Source organism: Theropithecus gelada, chromosome 12, assembly GCF_003255815.1.
Source record: "Theropithecus gelada isolate Dixy chromosome 12, Tgel_1.0, whole genome shotgun sequence".
In the NCBI taxonomy this organism is placed as follows: Eukaryota; Metazoa; Chordata; class Mammalia; order Primates; family Cercopithecidae; genus Theropithecus; species Theropithecus gelada.
Genome location: NC_037680.1, coordinates 49,735,584 through 49,746,376, shown reverse-complemented (window position 1 = coordinate 49,746,376; position 10,793 = coordinate 49,735,584).

The window sequence follows — 10,793 nt, the reverse complement described above, 5'->3', positions numbered from 1 at the left end:
CTAATGAAGTAACGGGTTAATGGTTTCTCATGGGAGTGGGTCAGTGGCTTTACAAGGGGAGGAAGAGAGACCTGAGCTAGCAAGCTCAGTCTCCTCTCCACGTGATACTCTGTGCCACCTTGGGACTCCGCGAAGAGTGGTCCCAGCAAGAAGATCGTCACCAGATATGGGCCCTGGACCTTGGACTTCTCAGCCTCCATAACTATAAGAAATAAATTCCTTTTCTTTATAAATTACCCAGTTTCAGGTACTGTAAGCAACAGACAACGGACTAAGATAGCAAGTCCATGTTATTACTTTGATTTTAAAAAAGAAAAATAATCCATGAAAGACATGCCACAAGTAGCTGTCCAAATAGATATAAAGGAATTACTATTACTTCTAATAGTGCATTTAAATTGATGTTACCTAAAAGTAAGTCATTATCACATAATTTAGATGTGAAACGAAGGGTAGAGGGATAAAAGTTATATGTAGCATATAATCTTTTTTTTTTCTTTGAGACAGTCTTGCTCTGTTGCCCAGGCTGGAGTGCAGTGGTGCAATCTCGACTCACTGCAGTCTCCGCCTCCCGGGTTCAAGTAATTCTCGTGCCTCAGCCTCCAAGTAGCTGGGATTACAAGCGTGCCCCAGCAAGCCTGGCTAATTTTTGTATATTTAGTAGAGACAGGGTTTCGCTGTGTTGGCCAGGCTGGTCTTGAACTCCTGACTTCAAGTGATCCACCTGCCTCAGCCTCCCAAAGTGCTGGGATTAGAAGTGTGGGCCACTGTGCCCGGCCATATAATCTTAATAATGTTGATAATACTCAGGTTCAGTACCCACAAATAACCCAATTCTTAACTGCAGTTACTTGTAAGGGGAAGGATTACAGGTGATTTTAATTATGACACTCCAATTTTCTATAGTAAGTAATTAAAAGATAATTTTTATTTTTGAAACAGAGTCTCACTCTGCCACCCAGGCTGGACTGCAGTGGTGCCATCAGCTCACTGTAACCTCAAATTCCTTGGCTCAAGGGATCCTGCCTCAGCCTCTCGAGTAGCTGGAATTATAAGGCATGCACCATCACACCTGGCTAGTTTTAAAATTTTTTTTAAAGATGGGGTCTTGCTATGTTGTCCAGGCTGCTCCTGAACTCCTAGTCTCAAGCAATCCTCTTGCCTCAGCTTCCCAAAGTGCAAAATATAATTTTATAACCATCAAAAGATACTGAGCAAAATAATAATATTAATAATTTAAAATATAATAAACATAGGCTTATTTCCCATATACCTCTTTATGTCTGTCCTGACATTTTAACATTTTCAAATGAAGTGCTATCATTGGTTAATTTAAAAGTGGGAACTGGCTGGGCACCATGGCTCACACCTGTAATCCTGTAATCCCGGCACTTTGGGAGGCCGAGGCGGGTGGATCACGAGGTCAGGAGATTGAGACTATGCTGGCTAACATGGTGAAACCCCAGTCTCTACTAAAAATACAAAAAATTAGCCCGGTGTGGTGGCAGGCACCTGTAGTCCCAGCTACTCGGGAGGCTGAGACAGGAAAATGGCGTGGATCCGGGAGGCGGAGCTTGCAGTGAGTCGAGATCGTGCCACTGCACTCCGGCCTGGGCGACTGAGTGAGACTCCGTCTCAAAAAAAAAAAAAGTGGGAACTTCTTGTTAATAAGGTAGTGTTGAATCCTCATATCAAGATGGGGTGGGACTAAGTAGGGTTGTAATATCCTTCAGCATTTAGAAAGACTGAGTGAAGATCAGAGAGTGACTGATAAACTTAGAGAATGCACCGATGGGAAAGCAGTTCCCTTAAAAATAACAGTAACATCGATATACAAAAATGAGTTGTGTTTCTATTTACAAGCAATGAATGATCTGAAAATGAAATTAAGATAACAATTCGGCTGGATGCAGTGGCTCACGCCTGTAATCCCAGAACTTTGGGAGGCCAAGGCAGGTGGATGGCCTGAGGTCAGAAGTTCGAGACCAGCCTGGCCAACATGGTGAAAGCCCCTCTCTACCAAAAATACAAAAAAAATTAGTTGGGCATGGTGGTATGTGCCTGTAGTCCCAGCTACTCGGGAGGCTGAGGCAGGAGAATTGCTTGAACCCGGGAGGCTGAGGTTGCAGTGAGCTGAGATCACACTGCTGCACTCCAGCCTGGGCCACAGAGTGACACTCCTTTCTCAAAAAAAAAAAAAAAAAAAAGAAAAAAGAAAAACAAATTCCAGGCTGGGTGTGTAGTGGTTCGTGCCTTTAATCCCAGCACTTTGGGAGGCCAAAATGGGTGGATTGCTGGAGAACAAGAGTTCAAGAGCAGCCTGGGAAACATAGCGAGACCCTGCCTCTACACAAAATTTATTTCTAAATAGAATTTTAAAAGAAAAAAGAAAACAATTTCAGTTCTAATAGTATTAAAAGTAATGAAATACTTAGGAATAAATTTAACCAGGGATATGCAAGACTTATACAAAGGAAACTAAAGCATTGTTGAAAGAAATTAAAGAAGTCCTAAATAAATGGAAAGACATCTCATGTTCATAGATTGGAAAATTTAATATTGTTAAAATGGCAATATTCTCCCAAGTTGAACTGTAGATTCAGTGTAATCCCAATCAAAATTCCAACTTCTATTTTTGCAGAAATGGACAACCTGATACTTTAATTCACATCAAGTTACAAAGGACCCCATATAGCCAAAACAATATTGAAAAAGAACAAAGTTAGAGGGATCACATTTCCCAACTTCACAACTTACCTAAAAATTACAGTTTTGTGGCCAGGTGCGTTGGCTCACGCCTGTAATCCCAGCACTTTGGGAAGCAGAGGCAGGCAGATTATGAGGTCAAGAGATCAAGACCATCCTGGCCAACATGGTGAAACCCCGTCTCTACTAAAAATACAAAAATTAGCTGGGCATGGAGGCACGCACCTGTAGTCCCAGCTACTTGGGAGGCTGAGGCAGGAGAATGGCGTGAACCCGGGAGGCAGAGGTTGCAGTGAGCTGAGATCACACCACTTCACTCCAGCCTGGTGACCGAGCAAGACTTTGCCTCAAAAAACAAACAAACAAAAACACTACAGTTTTGTAATCAACACAGTATGGGACTGGCATAAGGACATAAAGATCAATGGAATAGAATTGGGAGTCCAGTGATACACTCATATATTGGTGGTCAATTGATTTTCAACAAGGGTGCCAAGATCATTCAATGGGGAAAGAACAATCTTTTCAACAAATGGTGCAGGGATATTCAATATTCATATGCAAAAGAATGAAGGTAGATCCCTAGCTCGCACCGTATACAAAAGTTAACTCAAAATGGATTGTAGACCTAAATGTAAGAGTTAAAAATGTAAAACTGTAAAACTCTTAGAAGAAAACATAGGGGTAAATCTTCATGACATTGGATTTGGCAGTGGATTCTTAGATATAATACCAAAAGAACAAGCAGAAAAAAAAAAACGATAAATTCGACTTCATTAAAATGTTTGTGCTTCAGAGAACACAAGCCAGTGAAAAGACAGTCTGGCAGTTCCTCAAACAATTAAAAACAGTTACCATATGACCCAGCAATTCTACTCCTAGATATATACTTAAGCGAAATGAAAACATATGTGCACACAGAAACTTGGACATGTTTATATCAGGATTATTCATAATCCCCAAAAAGTAGAATGCTCATCAGTGGGCAAATGACAATGTGATATTCCCACACAATGGAATATTATTTGGCCATAAAAAGAAATGAAGTACTCGTACATGCTATAACATGGATAACATTGAAAACACTATGCGCCACATGAAAGAGGTCAGCCACAAAAGTCCACATACTTTATGATTCTATTCATATGAAAGTCCAAAATAGGGGAAGCTATACAGAAAGTATTAACAGGTTGGTGGTTGCTTAGACCTAGGGGAAGCAGAGATGAGAGGTAGGGATAATAGCTAAAGGATACAGGGTTTCTTCCTGAGGTGCTGAAAATGTTCTAAAGTTGACAGTAGTGATGGCTGTACATATCTGTTGCTATGCTTAAAACCATGGATTGTATTCTTTAACAGAGCATTTCAAATGTTTGCATGGTATGTGAATTATATCTCCATAAAGTTGTTAAAAATAAAAGTGGAAAACCCACAAAAATGGGAGAAAATAATTGCAAATCACATATCTGCTAAGGATCTAATATCCAGAATATACAAAGAACTCTTAAAACTCAAAACAAAAAGAAAAGAAACCAATTTAAAATGGGCAAAGGGTCTGAACACAGTAGCTCACACCTGTAAGCAAAGTGCTTTGGGAGGCCAAGTGGGAGGATCGCTTGAGCCCAAGAGGTTGAGGCTGCAGTCAGCTATGCTCATGCCACTGTACTCCAGCCTGGGTGACAGAGCAAGACCCTGTCTCTTAAATAAATAAAAATAAAAATGGGCAAAAGACTGAAGTAGACGTTTTTCTAAAGATAATATAATGGCCAACAAGTACATAAAAGTATGCTCTACATCATCTGTCATTAAGGAATGGAAGCCAAAATCACAATGAGATACCATTTCATGCCTACTAGGATGTCTATAAAACAAACATACAAACCAGAAAATAACAAGTGTTGGCAAGGATGTGGAGAAACTGGAGAAATGTGTAGAAACTAGTGGAAATGTAAAATGGTGCAGCCACTGAGAAAAAGTTTGGTAGCTCCTCAGAAAGTTAAACATACAATTACCCTATGATCCAGTGATTCCACTCCTAGGTATATACCAAAGAGAACTGAAATTAGGTGTTCAAACTAAATGTGTAAGTGAAATGTTCATAGCAGCACTATTCACACTAGCCAAAAGGTGAAAACAACCAAAACGTCCACCAACTGATATATGGATAAATTTTGGTATATCCATACAATTGAATATTTGGGCATGAAGAGAAATAAAATGATACATACAACATAGATGAATCTTATTATTTTTTAACATGGAGTCTCGCTCTTGTTGCCCAGGCTGGAGTGCAATGGTGCAGTCTAGGCTCACTGCAACCTCCGCCTCCCAAGTTTCAGCGATTCTCGTGCCTCAGCCTCCCAAGTAGATGGGATTACAGGCACCTGCTACCACGCCCGGGTAATTTTTATATTTTTATTTATATTTATATATATTTTTTGAGATGGAGTTTCTCTCTTTTTGCCCAGGCTGGAGTGCAATGGCATGATCTTGGCTCACCACTACCTCCACCTCATGGGTTCAAGCTATTCTCCTGCTTCAGCCTCCCGAGTAGCTGGGATTATAGGCATGCACCACCACCCCAGCTAATTTTGTAGTTTTAGTAGAGACAGGGTTTCTCCATATTGGTCAGGCTGGTCTTGAACTCCCAACCTCAGGTGATCCACCAAATTTTTATATTTTTAGTAGAGACAGGGTTTCACCATGTTGACCAGGCTGGTCTCAAACTCCTGACCTCAAGAGATCCATCTGCCTCGGCCTCCCCAAGTGCTGGGATTACAGGTGTAAGCCACCGCACCCGGCCTTACATGAATGAATTAGTAAGTGAAAGAACCCTGCTGGGTGTGGTGGCTCATGCCTGTAATTCCCAGCTACTTGGGAGGCTGAGGTGACATGATTGCTTGAGTCCAGGATGCAGTGAGCTATGATCACACACCAATGCACTCCAGCCTGAGTGACACAATAAGATCCTGTGTCTGTTTAGAAAAACAAAAAGCCAGATACAAAAAGCAACATACTGTATGTTTCCAAATGTCCAGAATATAGGCAAATCCATAGAGACAGAAAGCAATAGGTTCTCATGGGTTGGAGAGAGGAAAAAAAGGGGAGTGATTTTTTAATGGGTACGAGGTTTCTTTTGGGAGTGATGAAAATGGTTTAGCGTTACATAGTGATGATGGTTGCACAACACTGTGAATGTACTGGAAGCCACCTAATTGTTTACTTTGAAATGGTTAAAGTAGTAAATTTTGTGTTATGTGAATTTTACTACATTTTTTTTTAAGTTAGGGGAAAAAAAGCAACAAAAAGCTGAACAATGGGCAGAGACCTAGCAAGCTTGATACTGAATTGTTTCCAAACCCAGTTCTCTGGTCAAGCAAAGTTGCAGTAGAACTTTTCCCTTCCCAGGGGCAGCTCTCTAGTTGAGTCCCAAATCCTGCCTTGCTGAAATCAATTAATAGAGTTCTTGGTGTCTGCCCTAATCATCATGCACAGATAAAATTTAGTTCATATCCTTTTCTCCCTCCCCAACACTGAAAAATAAGATAAATAGAATCTATCTCCATAATTTTCCTTACTCATTTAGTTCAGTAGCATCTGTTTATCATGATTTACAAGAATTTGGCTGGCAATGAGAGTTGCAGAAAGCATTTGCATAAAGGAATTTTATTTACATATTTTTCCTCCTTAAGCACTAGGGTACTCAAAATGGTCACATCTTGGAAATTCAGGCAAGCATCAGTGGTATTACTTAAAACAACAACAACAACAAAAGAAAAAACAGGCCATGGTGACTCACAGCTGTAATCCCAGCACTTTGGGAGGCTGAGGGCAGGTGGATCACCTGAGGTCAGGAGTTCAGGACCAGCCTGGCCAACATGGTGAAACCCCGTCTCTACTAAAAACACAAAAATTAGCCGGGCGTGGTGGCGGGCACCTGTAATCCCAGCTACTCAGGAGGCTGAGGCAGGAGAATCACTTGAACCCTGGAGGGGGAGGTTGCAGTGAGCCGAGATTGTGCCACTGCACTCCAGCCTGGGACAAAGCGAGACTCCGTCTCAAAAAAACACAGTGGATGGTCATTAAGCAGTGAAAAATATTTATAGCTATTCAATTTAGAAGACAAACTTAAGGATTAGTCTATTAAAGTATGGAAAACCCAATAAAAATAAAATAAAAAATGAAATACTGGTTCCTGTTGATAAGGCTTACCTACTAAGTGTGTGAGGAGAGGAAATTTTACTTTTTTTCTTTTTCGAGACTGAGTCTGGCTGTCGCCCAGGCTGGAGAGCAGTGGCACAATCTCTGCTCATGGCAACTTCCACCTCCCAGGTTCAAACGATTCTCCTGCTTCTCCTGCCTCAGCCTCCCGAGTAGCTGGGATTACAGGCACACACCACCACAACTGTCTAATTTTTGTATTTTTAGTAGAGACTGGGTCAGGTTTCTCCATTTTGGCCAGGCTGGTCTCAAACTCCTGACCTCAAGTGATTCACCCAACTTGGCCTCCCAAAGTGCTGGGATTATAGGTGTGAGCCACTGCACCCGGCTGAAATTTGACTTTCTTAGCATAAGCCCACAGAACAGTCTGTCCTTGGGCATTTGAGTAAAACAGAAAACAATTATCTACAATACTTTTTTTTCCTCTGAAACTCCAAAGCTTAATTCCATGTTCATACTTGTGAGTACTGATTATAACTTCAGAATTCTTTTTTTTTTTTCTTTTGAGTCAGAGTCTCACTCTCTTGCTGAGGATGGAGTGCAGTGCCATGATCTTGGCTCACTGCAGCCTCCATCTCCCAGGTTCAAGCAATCCGTGTGCCTCACCTCCCAAGTAGCTGGGATTACAGGTGCACCACCAGGCCCAGCTAATTTTTGTATTTTTAGTAGAGATGGGGTTTCACCATGTTGGCCAGGGTGGTCTCAAACTCCTGACCTCAGGTGATCCACACCCCCTTGGCCTCTCAAAGTGCTGGGATTACAGGCGTGAGCCACTGCTCCTGGCTGGAATTCTTTGTATAATAAAATTGTGTTTATCTCCCATATATATAGTTAAGTGAAAAAGGCAGGGTAAAAATAAGTATGCAGTAAGCAGTATGCTACCATTTATCTGAAAGTCAATAGGAGGGTAAAAATTATATATATAATGTTTACATGTTTAAAATCAGGGCCTAATTTTTTATTTCTTGTAGAGACAGGGTCTCACTATGTTGCCCAGGATGGTTTGGAACTCCTGGGCTCAAGCAATCCTCCTGCCTCAGCCTCCCAAAGTGCTGGGATTACAGGTATGAGCCAACCACGCTCAGCCTAATAATACAGCCATATTGTATGTACTGTAATTCTATATTACTATATAATTATAATTTTGTTACAGAATTTTACATTGTATATATTTAATATATTTTTATATTACATAATTTAATATGTAATTTTATATTCTATATTATATTATACTATATACATATATAATTCTGAAGCCATGTACATAGCCACGACTATTAATTTTACATATAAATACCAGTATGTATAAGCATATGTATGCATGTGCATATATGTATATATACACAAATATACTAAAAACTAACAGACAGATATAAAAGAAATGTGTTTTGAAAACAAAGCACTTAGGAGAAATGGCCGACTCCAGGCTTAGAGTAGAGAATGTGCAAGAGTGAGCCTGTAACGTTGGATCTTACCAGAAAACAAAAAGCTACCAAAGACCACACTGGGGCCAAATTTTAATGCTAATAGTTGCACATGTAGTTTAAGTGCTACCATATAAAACAAAACACAGATTGGAAAAAAACAAAATGTTCATGGCTTTCAGCTTTGAGTGGTATCTCTTTTGCATGCTCCTTCCTTCAAATGCTTTCATCACCTGGATGTTATAATGGATAAAGGACTTTCTCTGGAATGTGCCAGCTCCTCTGCAATCAAGAGTCCATCCCTTACAGTACCAGTCAGATTCCTGGCTCTTTACTGCCACCCCAAGCTCTAGTCCCTCTTCGTTGTCTCACAGCAACAGCTCCTAGGAAGTTTTCTTGCCCTCTGCTTTTCCTCCTCCTTCCCCAACCTTGTAGTTATCTAATGAGTCCTCTTCACCCACAGGATTCCCATGCCCTTCAGTTAAAACCTCAGGAGTTTCTATCCATGCAGGATCATCAAAGGTCCTGGTTTCCTACTGTCCCACCGCCTCATTCCTTCTGAACCTGCTCTCCACCCATCTTCACCTCCAGTGCAACCCCCTGATCCACACAAGCGCTCAGACCCCTTCCAGCCCTGCCAGCCTCCTCGTTCAGCAGGGTTTCTGCAGTAAGCCACATCAGCCAGGCTGCACCTAGCACCCAAGATGTCCTTGTTCTCCTTGCCAGAACCTGATCAACCCGCTCTTCTCCTTCTTTGACTCCTAAGGCAAAGTCAGCTTAAAGAGGGGAAAAAAAAGAATCAAGTCCTCTCCCTGGTGTTTGGCCTAGCTTTGCCTCTTTGGAGTTCTGTGATACTGGGCATTTTTCTCAACTTACCTGGATTTACTGCCCCATCCTTTCAGACACCTGTGAGGTTAGCATTAACATAAAACCTCCTATTCCCCTCAGGACTGAGTACCTAACACTGTCCCCATACTCCCATCTCCTCCTAAAGCACTGAGACCTCTAGTTCCATTCTCCCAGTGACCCCATTTCCTTGCTGGGGCAATAGGAAGTCCCCCCTCACTTTCTTCTAAAAGCAAAACGAAACAAAAACAAAAGCCTCCAGCAGAACCCTCTAACTGCCGCCTTTGCCCTTCACTGTGAAAGCCTTTTTAGTTCGTATTTCATTTCTTAACTCCTAAGTAAGAATCAAAATGTAGATACCATCTCTACCTCAGAAAACTCTACCTCAGGTTGAAGAAAGAAGTATGAAAGCAGTTCCTGCGGCACAGCCACCCCAACACCACTTTTCACAGCTAGCTGTGAAAACTGGAGTTCTCTCCACTCAGGATGGCCTGTGGCGCTCTGCAGTGGACCCCAGGAGCTCCCACAGTCGAGGCTGAGGCTGGGCAACTGACCTAAGGCTCCTTATTATAAAATGGGATCATCACAAAACCCAGGAGCTGACCCATGTTTTAAAATGTCTGGTGATGGGAAAATGCCAGTTAGTTTTTTTCCCTTCATTCCTGCTGAGAACATTATTTTTGGGTTTTCGTCTTAGTTCCATTAGATTGTAAATCCTTTAAGGATAAGGCATCCAGGCCGGGCGCGGTGGCTCAAGCCTGTAATCCCAGCACTTTGGGAGGCCGAGACGGGCGGATCACAAGGTCAGGAGATCGAGACCATCCTGGCTAACACGGCGAAACCCCGTCTCTACTAAAAACACAAAAAATTAGCCGGGCGAGGTGGCGGCGCCTGTGGTCCCAGCTACTTGGGAGGCTGAGGCAGGAGAATAGCGGGAACCCGGGAGGCGGAGCTTGCAGTGAGCTGAGATCTGGCCACTGCACTCCAGCCTGGGCGACAGCGAGACTCCGTCTCAAAAAAAAAAAAAAAAAAANCTAAAACATGGTAACACCTAAACTTTTCCAAAAAAGCGTCAATTTACATAAACTCTAAACATTTAAGCTTCCCAATTACATATCCAATAAGGTTGGATTATAATTTGGGTTAAGACCCAAAAAGTTTACAAAAACAAAGTTACTGATTTCTTTTAGATCTACATAGAATACCAGTTGTACAACTTCATTTAGCTTGCTCTTCTCCCCAAATGTGTATGAGGTAAACATGGCTTCTCAGATAACTCTAGAGCAGACACAGTAAACTTTTTCTGTAAAGTGCCAGGTTGTAAATATCTTAGGTTTTGTGAACCATACTGTCTCTGCTTATCTAACAACCCTTTACAAATGAAAAAAAAAAATACTTAGTTCATATGCCATATGAATAAAGGCTGCAGCAGCATGTAGCCCACAGGCTGTAGTTTGCCAACCCCTGGTCTAAAGAATTGGACAGCCAGTGTGGTGGTGGCTCTTGCCTGTAATCTTAGCACTTTGGGAGGCCGAGACAGGAGGATCACTTGAGTCCAGGAGTTTGAAACCAGCCTGAGCAACACAGGAAGACCTGTCT